Here is a 12315-nt window from a genome sequence, read left to right on the forward strand (position 1 = left end):
TTTTTAGAAAAATATTCTCCAGGAACTTCTCAACAACAATAGGAAATAGTTTATACTCGTATACCTTATTGGAGTATTTCCGTGCTCAAATGATCAGAACCGGTCCAAAGATGTCTCAAAAAAGGCAGTATTTGGGCTCAAAATCTTTCTGACCCTTCCCAATATGTGGGAGAGGGGTTAACTAGGTGAGGGATCGAACCATTGATTGATCTGAATTCGTTTCGATGCTTAATTTAGCTCCAATTTGAATTCTGGTTCGAATTTGGTTCAAACTGGTTCGAAATTGACCCAAACTGGTCCAATCTAACTCAATCTGGTTCAATCTGGCCTATTCTGGCTCACTCTGGTCTGGTCTAGTCCAGCCAGGTTCAATCTGGTTCAATTGGGCTCATTCTGGCTCAATTTGGCTCATTCTGGCTCAGTCTGGTCCAATTTGGCTTGGTCTGGTTCAGTCTGGTCTGGTCTGGTTCAGCCAGATCTGGTTTAAGGCTATAAAAGAGGGTTTTTTGGCTTCTTTTTTCTTCTCTTCCTCCTCTCTTCTAGGGCCGGCCCCCCCCTCTTCCTCCTTTTTGAGTTTTCTCTTCCCTCGAGCGTCTTTTCTCCTCGAAACTTTGATATTTATCCGAGATCTGGGTTTCCTTTTGATCTTTGACTGAGAGATCCTTCAAAAAATCATTTTTTAGAATTCCTCTCAGACCCCTCGAGCACGTGGTGAAAGTTTCCTAAAAGGTCTCATCTTCGTTGGATCTCGAGCCTTTCTTCAGGTAAATCTTCCACAATTTGGATCTTTTTCATGCTCAATTTAATTCATGCATTTGTGGGGTTATATGTGAGGGTTGAGGGTGTGATTTGATGCCTCGAGCTAATCTTTCAGGGGGGTAAAAATGCAATTTTGAGGGGTTTTTATGCAAAAATTAGGGCTGAAATTATTTTTTGAATCTAACCCTTTGAGTTATTTTGCAGGCCGTCATGTCTCGCGCCTCGAGAGGTCGTTCCCCTGCCATGTCGGTTGATGGCGCGCCTCCCTCTTATGCTGGTGAGCTACTTTTTGCAAATAAACCCTTTTTTCTTATAAATTTGTAAATTGACCCTTTTTTAAACCCCACGTTGTTCTCCTTGGCGAGGCAATCGGGAAGAGCCTTGATTCTCCTTGGTGAGGATCGACGCTTCAAAGATATGTTTTGCTTGGTCAAAACCATATCTCAAAATTAAAGGGGGCGATTTGACACTACATTGCGTTTTATAAGGCAGGGATATGTTGTCGACATACCCTGTTTTGTGATTGCACAATGTGGCCAAATCGTCTCACCCTTTATAAGGCAATGACTCTATCTTAGCTATTTGTAAGATGAGTTCAATTTCCTTTTATAATCGAGACTAACCAGTGTTTAACTGTCTATTTTGCAGTGGGGTACCCTTCTGGATCATTCCCGTCCCACGCAATATATGGACGGCGTGGCGAGCATTATTCGAACTCCAACGATCCTTCCCCTATTCCAGCTACCCCTCAGTTTGCTTCGGACACGTCGACTGAGGTTGCCCAAGTGGTGAGGGAAGGTGGTCATCGAGCTATTCGCCAGCTAATCACAGATGCGCCTTTTGTGAAGGACGCCAGCTCTACTCAGCCTCTTCGAAAGAGCGATTTCCTATTTGGTGATTCTGTCGATGACCCAGAAGCCGTATTCATTGGTGCTGAGCATTGGCTTCACAAGACCGGCAATGGCTTCATATACTTGCCGGAGATTCCTCGGCATCGTTCATTGACTGAGCTCAGATGTCAGGCTGTGACACGGGAGATGTCGTGGCGCTTGACAGAGGATCATATGAGTGTCCATTGCGGCTATATCACTCATTCGGCGGTTCCTGGTTCGTGCAGAAGTCGTGTTACCGGATTGCGTCCTGGTGTATTGGGGCTGGACGAACCACCACGTAACGAGTTCCTTGCTACCGCTTCCACCTTGAGGAATCGTCTCGCTGTTCTGGGACGGGAGATGCCAGCGACACGTCACAGGTTTTACGGTTGGGTCCACTCTTCGGACAAGTCTTGGTGGAGCCGCATGACGACATACGTCTTGAGCCGATGGGGCGAGGAGTTGCATGCTTGCGGTTTGTATGCAGCCGTTCGTGCCACCGTGTATGGCTTGCCTATCAGTTTGAGACATTTCTGTGCTTTGTTCGAGCTATATAATCCAGACTCGAACACTTTTCTGACCCGGCAGGGGGAGTTAGGCTTGGCTCTTCACGAGATGCACAGGATTTCTGGCTTGTCCATGGGACAGATGCTATACCAGGAGTACTTTCCTTCCAGTCATGAGTTGAGCCAATTAAAAGATCGCATGCCTGACCGTTATGAGACTCTATGGGACCTCACTTGTCATTACCATATTGCTTTGGCACAGTCGGAGCCCTTAGCAAAGAGGACCAAGGTATGTGTGAGTCTGAAACAATTTGCGAACTACTTGTTCAAGAATCTGGAGAGCACTCATGGCGAGGATATTTGTGAGCTGGCCCCATTCACTCCTTCAGAGGTGAACAGTCTACTGAAGAAGATCGGCGCTCAATCTTACACCACCGGCGGTCCTGAGGGTGGCTTTCCTGCGAAGACCAAGTTCAAGTCATTCTTGTGGCACGCTACCGCACCAATTCGACCAATGACACTTCTTGCTGGCTTTCTTGCTATCTGGTTGAAAAAGTGCGTGGTTCCATATCAGTCTGGCGACGCCTTGCCCTTGGAGGTACTTTACCCAGCAGTTCAGCTCGCCTATAAGAAGGAACTCTCACTTCTTCCGGTGATGGTGGCTAATATTCACCGAGGACTTCGACAGCTTTCCAGTGCGTTCACACGGAAGGAGACCGATTTACCAGGTCAGATTCCCACGCTTAAGGTGGAGCTCCCGTACGCTTATCTGATGGCCTGGTTTGTCCTTCATCGCTCGGATATGATGTCGGTGCCGAACGCCACAGACCATTCTGTTCCCCTGCTACAGTTGCTTGAGAATGGCAGGTGGGAGGGCCGCGGATTTTCTGATGTCAGACAGCAGTTGCAGGTCCATAAGTGTTGGGCATTCTCTACTTGTTTTCCGCAGTTCTCCGGTCGATATGGTGAATGCTTGATAGATGATGAGAGGCCTAGAGAGTACCGGACTTATTTAGACATCGGCTGCTTCAACTGGCTAGTGAATATTAGGCCCGGCTATCTGACTTTCCGGGTGAGGGATCAGTGCTTCATCGAACCATATCTACCGTGCCGATTCGCTCGCCAGTTTGGCTATGACCAGCTTTACATTGGGAATCCTCGTCAGCAGCTTCGTACTCATAGTGGTTTGATAGACGGTCTCCGCGCTTGGTTGTGGACCGTGACTGGCTGTACTGGTGTTAGATTTAGTCTCCCGAGTGCTGACCGGCAGTTGAACCTTACTTTCTTGAGCTGCAAATGGTTGTTAGCAGCCAACAAGACTATCCCTGTGAAGCCAATCGCAGAGTTAGAGGCTGAGGCAGCTTCCCAGGTTGATTCCCGCAGGATTCGGGAAAACGCCCGGGCACAGAGGATACGGAACAAGACTCGTCGGATTGACGAAGAGGGACAGAGGACATTCCATTCCACAGACGAGGCTTCGGGCGGGGATCCCGAAGATTACGATGACTTTTCCGAGCGAGGTTTGCACTTCATCTTTTTCTTCTATCTTCCAGAAGTGTTGAAACTGACTATGGTTTGATGTTCCAGATACCACAGTTGATCAGGATGAAGATTTCCGTCCTCCTCCTCAGGCGAGACCTTCGATCCCTATTGCTAGGCGGAAGAGATTGGCCCGCAAACCTCGTGTAGCTTCACGAGCATCTGACATGGATCTGGCTGGAGATGACCCTATTAGTGACAGAGGTAACGTCTACTCTTTGAACCATTTTCTTGGTTATTCTGAACATTGACTCATGCTTTTCCATTTCTATATAGGAGTGCGTGGGGAGGATGAGATGAGTCCCGATCCTGTTCCCTTATCTCCCGATGAGTCTGACCCACTACCCCCTGTAGAGAAGTCTACAGGGGTTGCTGACATTAGGGAGGAGATCAGTGTAGGACCAGATTCTGTGAGTCAAGGTACATCTATCACTGACAGCGTATTTCTTTAGATAATACATTAATGAATTTGTGTATCCTCTAACTGTCCTCTACTCCTTGCTCCTTCAGATAATTTGCAGGAGGCGAACCTTGGAAACGAAGAGGCTGATGCACCCGTGAGAGGTAACTCATTTCCATTAGTTGTAGTCTCTTCATTATTCTTTGGCACTTATATTCTTTTATGTCAGATTTCTCCATCGACGATTTTGACGAGGGAAGCCTGTTTGCGGACACTCCTATGATGCACTACATATATAGCTCACCTCAGATTGATGACCAGCTACCTGGAGACATGTTTCCTGAGTCCGCATTTGCTAACAATCCTGAGGATGGTTCCTTTGAAGGTATGTGCCTCCTGCTGAGTTGATTATAGGACTAGTCGACCTTGACTAATGCAGCTATAATGTAACGCCTCTGCGAATTCTGTTTTGAATTTGACAGGAGCTTTTGTTGAGAAAGACCATGTTGAGCCGGCTGTGCGACCAACTCCACCAGTCGATGCAGCTACAGTTGTTACATCTCCATCACCCCCAGTGACTCGAGGGGAAGGAGGTATAATTTAATTAGCTGAGCGATGCCGTTCATTTCCTCATTGAGGCTTTTGACGAACTTCTCTTCTTTGTGTAGGGCTTCCTTCTCAGCTTCATATCCTCGTTAAGGAGTTGTTATCAGGGGATGACCCTGAGAAGATCATCATCAGCGTAGAAGTCCGCTCTTATTTCTCCTCCCTGACTGTTATAATTGGCAAACTCCTCCACGACGGACTTTCTCTTCGCCAATTTAAGCCCTACCTCGATTCCAAGATAAACTTGATTAGGGACATAGGATGTCCGGATCTAGCGACGGCTATGGTTGATGACCTTGATCGCTTAGAGCGTGAGCTTCAGATGTTTCATGAGCTCCGGGATACAGGTGCCTCTTCATTCGTTGCTGCCGAGTTGGATGCTCGCTTACAGACATGGCGCAGTACTCGGATGGTTGCTGAGCTCGAGATTCAGGTGCAGCGGGACCGCATAGATCGAGTTGAGGCTGATTTCGCCACTAGATCTTCTTTCCTCGAGGAGCTTGATTCTCAGATAGATCAGCTCCGACGAGAACTCCGTGAGAAGGAAGACACAAAGATGCAGAATCAGCAAGCAAATGCTGCTTTATCTGATGAGCTGAAGTCCTTGAAGCAGAGACTGGCTGAGACAGAGGAGGATGCTGTGAGGACTTTAGCTGCGAACGAAGAGTCTGTTAGAGCTGAGTTGCAGGAGGAGCTTAGACGCTCTTATGACGAGAAGTTATCTGAATTCAGTCAGCAGATTCTTAGCCATGGGCTTGATGTATGATTTTATTTGCTGAAAACCTTGACATTTGATTCTCTTTAGTGGAATTGGTTTTTATCTTTATCTTTATTATGATTCCTCATCACGTTTGAAATGATTGACCATAATACTCATAGGATTTTTGGCAAACCCCCAGCCTTCAACGGGTTTGATTAGCCTTTACCGACTACCGTTTGAGTCGGGCTAGCATGCGGATTATCGGAATCCGTTCCGCATGTAACGTTGTGCTAAGGGAATGAACTCCCTTAGACTTCGTGCTATGATGTCGAATACATAGACTTCGCCATTGTTACGGGAATAGGCTACCCGGCGACACGTGTTAGGTGTTGACTTTAGGATTTTTTGGCTAACCCCCAGCCTTCAACGGGTTTGATTAGCCTTTACCGACTACCGTTTGAGTCGGGCTAGCATGCGGATTGTCGGAATCCGTTCCGCATGTAACGTTGTGCTAAGGGAATGAACTCCCTTAGACTTCGTGCTATGATGTCGAATACATAGACTTCGCCATTGTTACGGGAATAGGCTACCCGGCGACACGTGTTAGGTGTTGACTTTAGGATTTTTGGCTAACCCCCAGCCTTCAACGGGTTTGATTAGCCTTTACCGACTACCGTTTGAGTCGGGCTAGCATGCGGATTGTCGGAATCCGTTCCGCATGTAACGTTGTGCTAAGGGAATGAACTCCCTTAGACTTCGTGCTATGATGTCGAATACATAGACTTCGCCATTGTTACGGGAATAGGCTACCCGGCGACACGTGTTAGGTGTTGACTTTAGGATTTTTGGCTAACCCCCAGCCTTCAACGGGTTTGATTAGCCTTTACCGACTACCGTTTGAGTCGGGCTAGCATGCGGATTGTCTAACTCCGTTCGCATGTAACGTTGTGCTAAGAGAATGAATTCTCTTAGACTTCGTGCTATGATGTCGAATACATAGACTTCGCCATTGTTACGGGAATAGGCTACCCGGCAACACGTGTTAGGTGTTGACTTTATCCCTACTTAGGTTTCGGGATAAAATACCCCAGACTGGTCTTCTGGTGTCTTTTTCTACGGCGAAAGACTAAACCGGCGACGCGTGTTAGGCGTCGGCATATCCCTTCTTAGGATTCAGGATGACATTCCCCATGCGTGTAAGGCATGGATTTTGGTGTTATTAATGACGACCTGCCACAATGTTGAATATGTGGACGGGTGTTCTTTTTAACGGTTAAGAACTAACCGGCAGCGCAGGTTAAGCGCAGACTTATCCTTGCTTAGGTTTCAGGATAAAATACCCCAGAATCAGACTCTGGTGTCTTTTTGTGCGGAAAAAGACTAAACCGGCAGCGCGTGTTAGGCGCAGACTTATCCCTGCTTAGGATTCGGGATAAACTTCCTAGGATGAATCCTAGATTGATAGATTCTTAGAAAAGGTTGGTGCGGGAAAGGAAGAATTTTATATTCTATTTCCCGGTCTTCTTTTAGGGTGAAGGCGAACCCAACAGACAAGGAAGGAAGAATTTTATATTCTATTCCCTGATTCTGGAAAGGAAGAATTTTATATTCTATTTCCAGCGAAGAAGAAACTAGAAGTGGGGTGTCCACTCCGAGAATCTGGAAAATTTAGATAAACTTGCCTTTTATAGGATGAGTTATCTAAACTGAAAATGGGTCCTTCGTTTATCGAAGTGGTATTTTCAACTCCGGTTATAACCATGAACAAGGTTTAACCAAAGAGAAAAAGGGAAGGAGTTCTTTCGTTTATCGAAAAGGGACTCCGAACTGAAAGTGGACCTCTTGTTCATGGAAAGAATCAAGAGGGCCAGAAAAACATTTTTGGTGGACTCACTGTCAATTGAAATTGATCAGTGAGGGATTTTGGTGGTGACAATGATTTTGGGTTATCCTCTAGAATATTAAGTGTAATATTCTTCGAGGAACTTCCCGGTAAATGAGTTATCCTGAATGTACTAGGGATAGTACTTTTTCAGGAACTTCCCATTTATTGGCATTAATTGCCTGGCGCCCTCTTGAGTAATCAGGCGATATGCGCCGTTTGAATAGACTGTGTCTATTACAAACGGTCCTTCCCATTTGGGTTCGAATTTACCTTTCTTCTTGGAGGTGAGAATTATTGGTCGGCGAGCAGCGAGGACCAGATCTCCTTCCTTGAAGCTTCTCTGTCGGACTCTTTTGTTAAAAGCCCTTGACATCCTGGCTTGGTAAAACTCGATGTGTTGTTGAGCCTCCAAACGCTTTTCATCCAGCCTCTCGAGCTCTTCGAGACGCTTCTGATGTTGTTCCTCCGTCGTCATCTCCGTTGCGAGGGCGATCCGAAGGGACGGAATCTGAATTTCCAGCGGTAGCACAGCTTCACATCCGTATACCAGCGAATACGGGGTAGCTCCCGTAGGCGTGCGTATGGTGGTGCGATAAGCCCAGAGTGCTTCACCGAGTTTATCGTCCCAGTCTCGTTTATTGGTCTTCACGAGCTTTGACAAGATCTTGATGATCGTCTTGTTAAACGCCTCCGCTAATCCATTCGCGGCGGGGTAGTAAGCTGTCGACGAAACATCTTCGATTTTGAACTTGTCGCAGAATCTGACGAAGGCATTGCTTATGAACTGTGGACCGTTGTCATGAATGATCCTTCTTGGCACGCCGTGTCGGTAAATGACATGATGCTTGATGAAATTGATGACGTTGTTCGTCTTCACTTCTCTAAGCGGAATCGCTTCAGCCCACTTTGAGAAATAATCTGTGATCGCGAGGATGAACCGATCACCTTTGACTGAAGGGGGAAAAATAGGACCGACTATGTCCATGCCCCAAGTCTCGAACGGCCAAGACGTGGTTGACGTGTGCAACTGCTCTGGCGGTTGATGCATATAATTCGCATGTATCTGGCAAGCGTGGCATTCTCGTGCGTATTCGATTGCGTCACGAACCATCGTTGGCCAGAAATATCCCATCCTCCTGATGCGATCATACAGTTTAGGACCGGGCTGATGCGCACCACATTCTCCTTCGTGTGCTTCCTTAAGAACTTCCTTTGCTTCTCTGTTCGAAAGGCATCGGAGCAAAAGACCGTCGTACCCTCTACGGTATAACGTATGGGTCTCGGTATTATAGAAGAATCTTGGAGCTCTTCGGCGGATTGATTCCTTTTCTTTTACATCCTCTGGCAAGATACCATATTGGACGTAGTCGATGATAGGAAAACGCCAATCTCGGGACTCAGACCCAATTTGAGTTGAATTCACCTCTTTGGCGTTCACGTTTCTATCCTCTTCTTCTTCAATCTCCGTACTGTATATGGGTACGCAGAGTTGATGCGTCCGTACTGTGACTAACAGCTCAGCTTCGGGAGGCTGTGCCAGTGATACTGCTAGTGCCGCCAGTGCGTCTGCATAAGCGTTCTGGAGACGAGGGATGTATTCAATAAAGAATTCTTCGAAAGATTCTGCCATTTTGATGGCTTCCTGGTGGTACGGGATCAGGTCTTGATTCCTGACTTCATACTCACCGCGAACTTGGTTGACTATCAATTGCGAATCTCCAAAAGCTTCGAGATATTCGACCCCCAGCTCTTTGGCGAAACTGAGTCCAATGAGAAGCGCGTTGTATTCGGCAACATTATTGGAGCACGGACTAGTCAACGAATAAGCCCGAGGCATCACGTGCTTTCCAGGGGAGATTAAGACGACTCCAACTCCAGAGGAAACTGTAGGACATCCCGGGGTTATTACTCTATTAACTGCCCTTGAGGCACCATCGAAGTATAATTGCCATACTTGTTGGTGTGATGTGGTGTTAACCTCGTGGGTTTCATCCGGCAAGTCATCATATACTTCTGCCGTATCTGTGGTCGGGTTTGCCGCCAAAAGGTCACAAATCGCCTGTCCTTTTATCGACTTCTGCTGCTTGAAGTGCAAATCGTATTGGGACAAGAGAAGGGCCCACTTCGCTAGCCGCCAATTCATAGAGGCCGGTTGCGTCATAAACACCCGTACTGGATTAACGTTGGAGATAACGTAGATCGTCTGTCCCACCAGGTAATGCCGCATCTTTTGCATCGCAAATACCAATGCAAGGCATTCTTTCTCAATCATCGGATATCGAGACTCAGCGCCTACCAAGGTCCGACTGAGGTAATAAACTGCCTGTTCGTGACCGTTATCATCGTCTTGCGCTAGTAAGGCACTTATCGAGTGGTTCATCGCCTTGAGATAAATCAAGAACGGTTTACCAGATTTCGGTGCAACGAGAACAGGAGGGTTCGCCAGATATGTTTTGATATCTTCGAACGCTTTTTGGCAGGCATCATCCCAGATGAATGATACTCCTTTCTTGTTCAGCTTAGAGAACGGTTGGCACTTCCCAGAAAGATTTGAGATGAAACGCCGGATATAAGCTAAACGCCCTTGCAATCCTCTGAGTTCTCTCAGATTCCTCGGGGGCTGCAATTCATGTATCGCCTTCACCTTATCAGGATCGATATGTATACCCTTAGTGGTGACGACGAACCCAAGAAATTTTCCGCTGGACATTCCAAGAAATGATTTAGTGGGGTTCATCTTCAACTGATGACTCCTCATGAGATCGAACATTGTCTTCAAATCCTTGATGTGATCTTCCTTGTTGCGGCTTTTCACAACCAAATCATCAACGTAGCATTCGACTGTTTTCCTGAGATGTTCTTGGAAAATCTTAGTCATCGCTCGCTGGTATGTGGCACCGGCATTCTTCAGACCGAAAGGCATCACCGTATAGCAGAAGACGCCGAGGGGTGTTCTAAACGCCGTATGCTTCTCATCCTCTGGATGCATCTTGATCTGGTTATATCCCGAAAATCCATCCATGAAGGACATCCTCTCAAATCCACATGTATTGTCGATAATGACATCCGTGATTGGGAGAGGGAAATCGTCTTTCGGACATGCTTCATTCAGGTTCCTGAAGTCGATGCAAATCCTGATTTTGCCATTCTTCTTCATGACGGGAACGATGTTGGCTAACCAGTCTGGATGTTGTTCCTCTCGGATAAATCCTGATTCGATCAACTTCTTAACCTCTGCCTCAATGGCTTCCATAATCTGCGGACGAAACCGTCTTTGCTGTTGCTTGACAGGTTTGGCATCCGGCTTGATATCGAGGCGGTGCATTGCGACATTGGGGTCGAGCCCTGGCATGTCTTCATAATTCCATGCGAAGACGTCGATATATTCCCTGATGAGAGCAATCAATTCCTCCTTCTCATCTGGGGGAAGACTGTCGCTGATGAATATAGGCTTTGGGTTGGCCTCATCACCCATGTTAATCTGGACTATTTTATCTTCAGTGGGTGGTTCTCTTTGCTCGAACCTATCGCCATATTGCATATTCAGATGGTGAACCCACGGGTCTTCCCATGTTGGCATTTGATCGTCGTCTTCCATGGTGGATGGATCGGCTGTAGCCATATTTGACATTAGGGTTTTGAAGACTTCTCCCAGACTTGTATCGGAGTCCCACTCTGAAGCATCGGGAGAGTATCCTTTCTTGGCTTTGTTAGCAATTTGATCGATGATTTGCCAACCACATTCGTCATCTGATGAAACATAACCTAAGCCTCGCCCATATTTATAATAATCCTCAGGTTTACCTTTTGGTACATATACTGCTTTGGCTGGATTACGAGGACCTCGATCGAAGTATAAACCTTCTCCGAGTGTGAAATCGTAGCCCTGCTTTTCCATGAGCTTGCGCGCTTCTGGACTATACTTGGATAGATGTCGACCAGGTTTGTCATCATCTTCGTCTTCACTTAGGAAATGATCTGGTAACGGAGAGCTTTTTCCTTTACCGTAAATCACTTCTTTAGCACCTCTTACTTTGTTCGGGATGACCATGGTTGTTCCGAAAGAATGCTGGAGGTGTTCCTTCGTTACATAGGATGATCGGATCGGCATATACAACTCAGGATTGTCGTACAGCTCTTTTATCACATCATCAAGAGACAAGGAGTACTCTAAATCATCTTTTATTGCAATATCGGCAAGTTGCCAGTTACAACCTCCATCTGACGATTGTTCATCGTCAAGATTGATTACAAAGGGTACAATGTCATTTAAAACAAAACCGCCATTGTAATCGAATCCGGCTTCAGAATCAGCTTCTTCTCCGCTGTCTGTGCCCTGGGCCGATGGTTCAGTATCGGATTCGTTACCATAAAGGAGAGAATCGGTGAAATAATTCTCATACCCCTTGAATGGTTGCTTATCCGCGACCACCGTCCTAACCTCATTGTCAGTGTCGACATACTTCAAACACTGATGGAGAGTAGAGGGAATTATCACATTACTATGGATCCAAGGCCGACCCAATAGTAAGTTGTACGAAGTCTCCGCATCGATCACATAACACGTGACTTCTGTCTTCAGATCTCCCATCTGGCACTTCACCCGGATCTTACCCAAGGGTCTTGACCCACTAGTGTTGAATCCATAGATAACAGTGCCTGTGGACGCCAACTTGCTTACTGGAATGCTGAGGAAATGCATCAATCGAAGCGGCATAATACTCACAGCAGAACCCGGATCCACTTGGATTCGGTTGACTTGGCTGGAGCCAATGTATCCGACGAAATATAACGGCCGATCGTGGTTCGAATTCTTCGTCTGCATATCTTCTTTGGTGAAAGTAATGCAGGGAAGGTTCTTAGTCGCTATGTTGCACTGTTGACTCAGCGGTTCTGGCTGTTCATGCACCGGCTTGACTTGAGTCAGAAATACCTCTGCATTGGCCAAAGCTTCTTGTAGGGCCTCCCTGGTTTCTTTGGATAATCGCAGCAACTCATACAGCGTTATCCGTGCAGGAATGTTGGCTAATTGCGCCATAATGTCGAAG

The sequence above is a fragment of the Asparagus officinalis genome, chromosome 6, assembly GCF_001876935.1.
Source record: "Asparagus officinalis chromosome 6, Aspof.V1, whole genome shotgun sequence".
NCBI classification, from domain to species: domain Eukaryota; kingdom Viridiplantae; phylum Streptophyta; class Magnoliopsida; order Asparagales; family Asparagaceae; genus Asparagus; species Asparagus officinalis.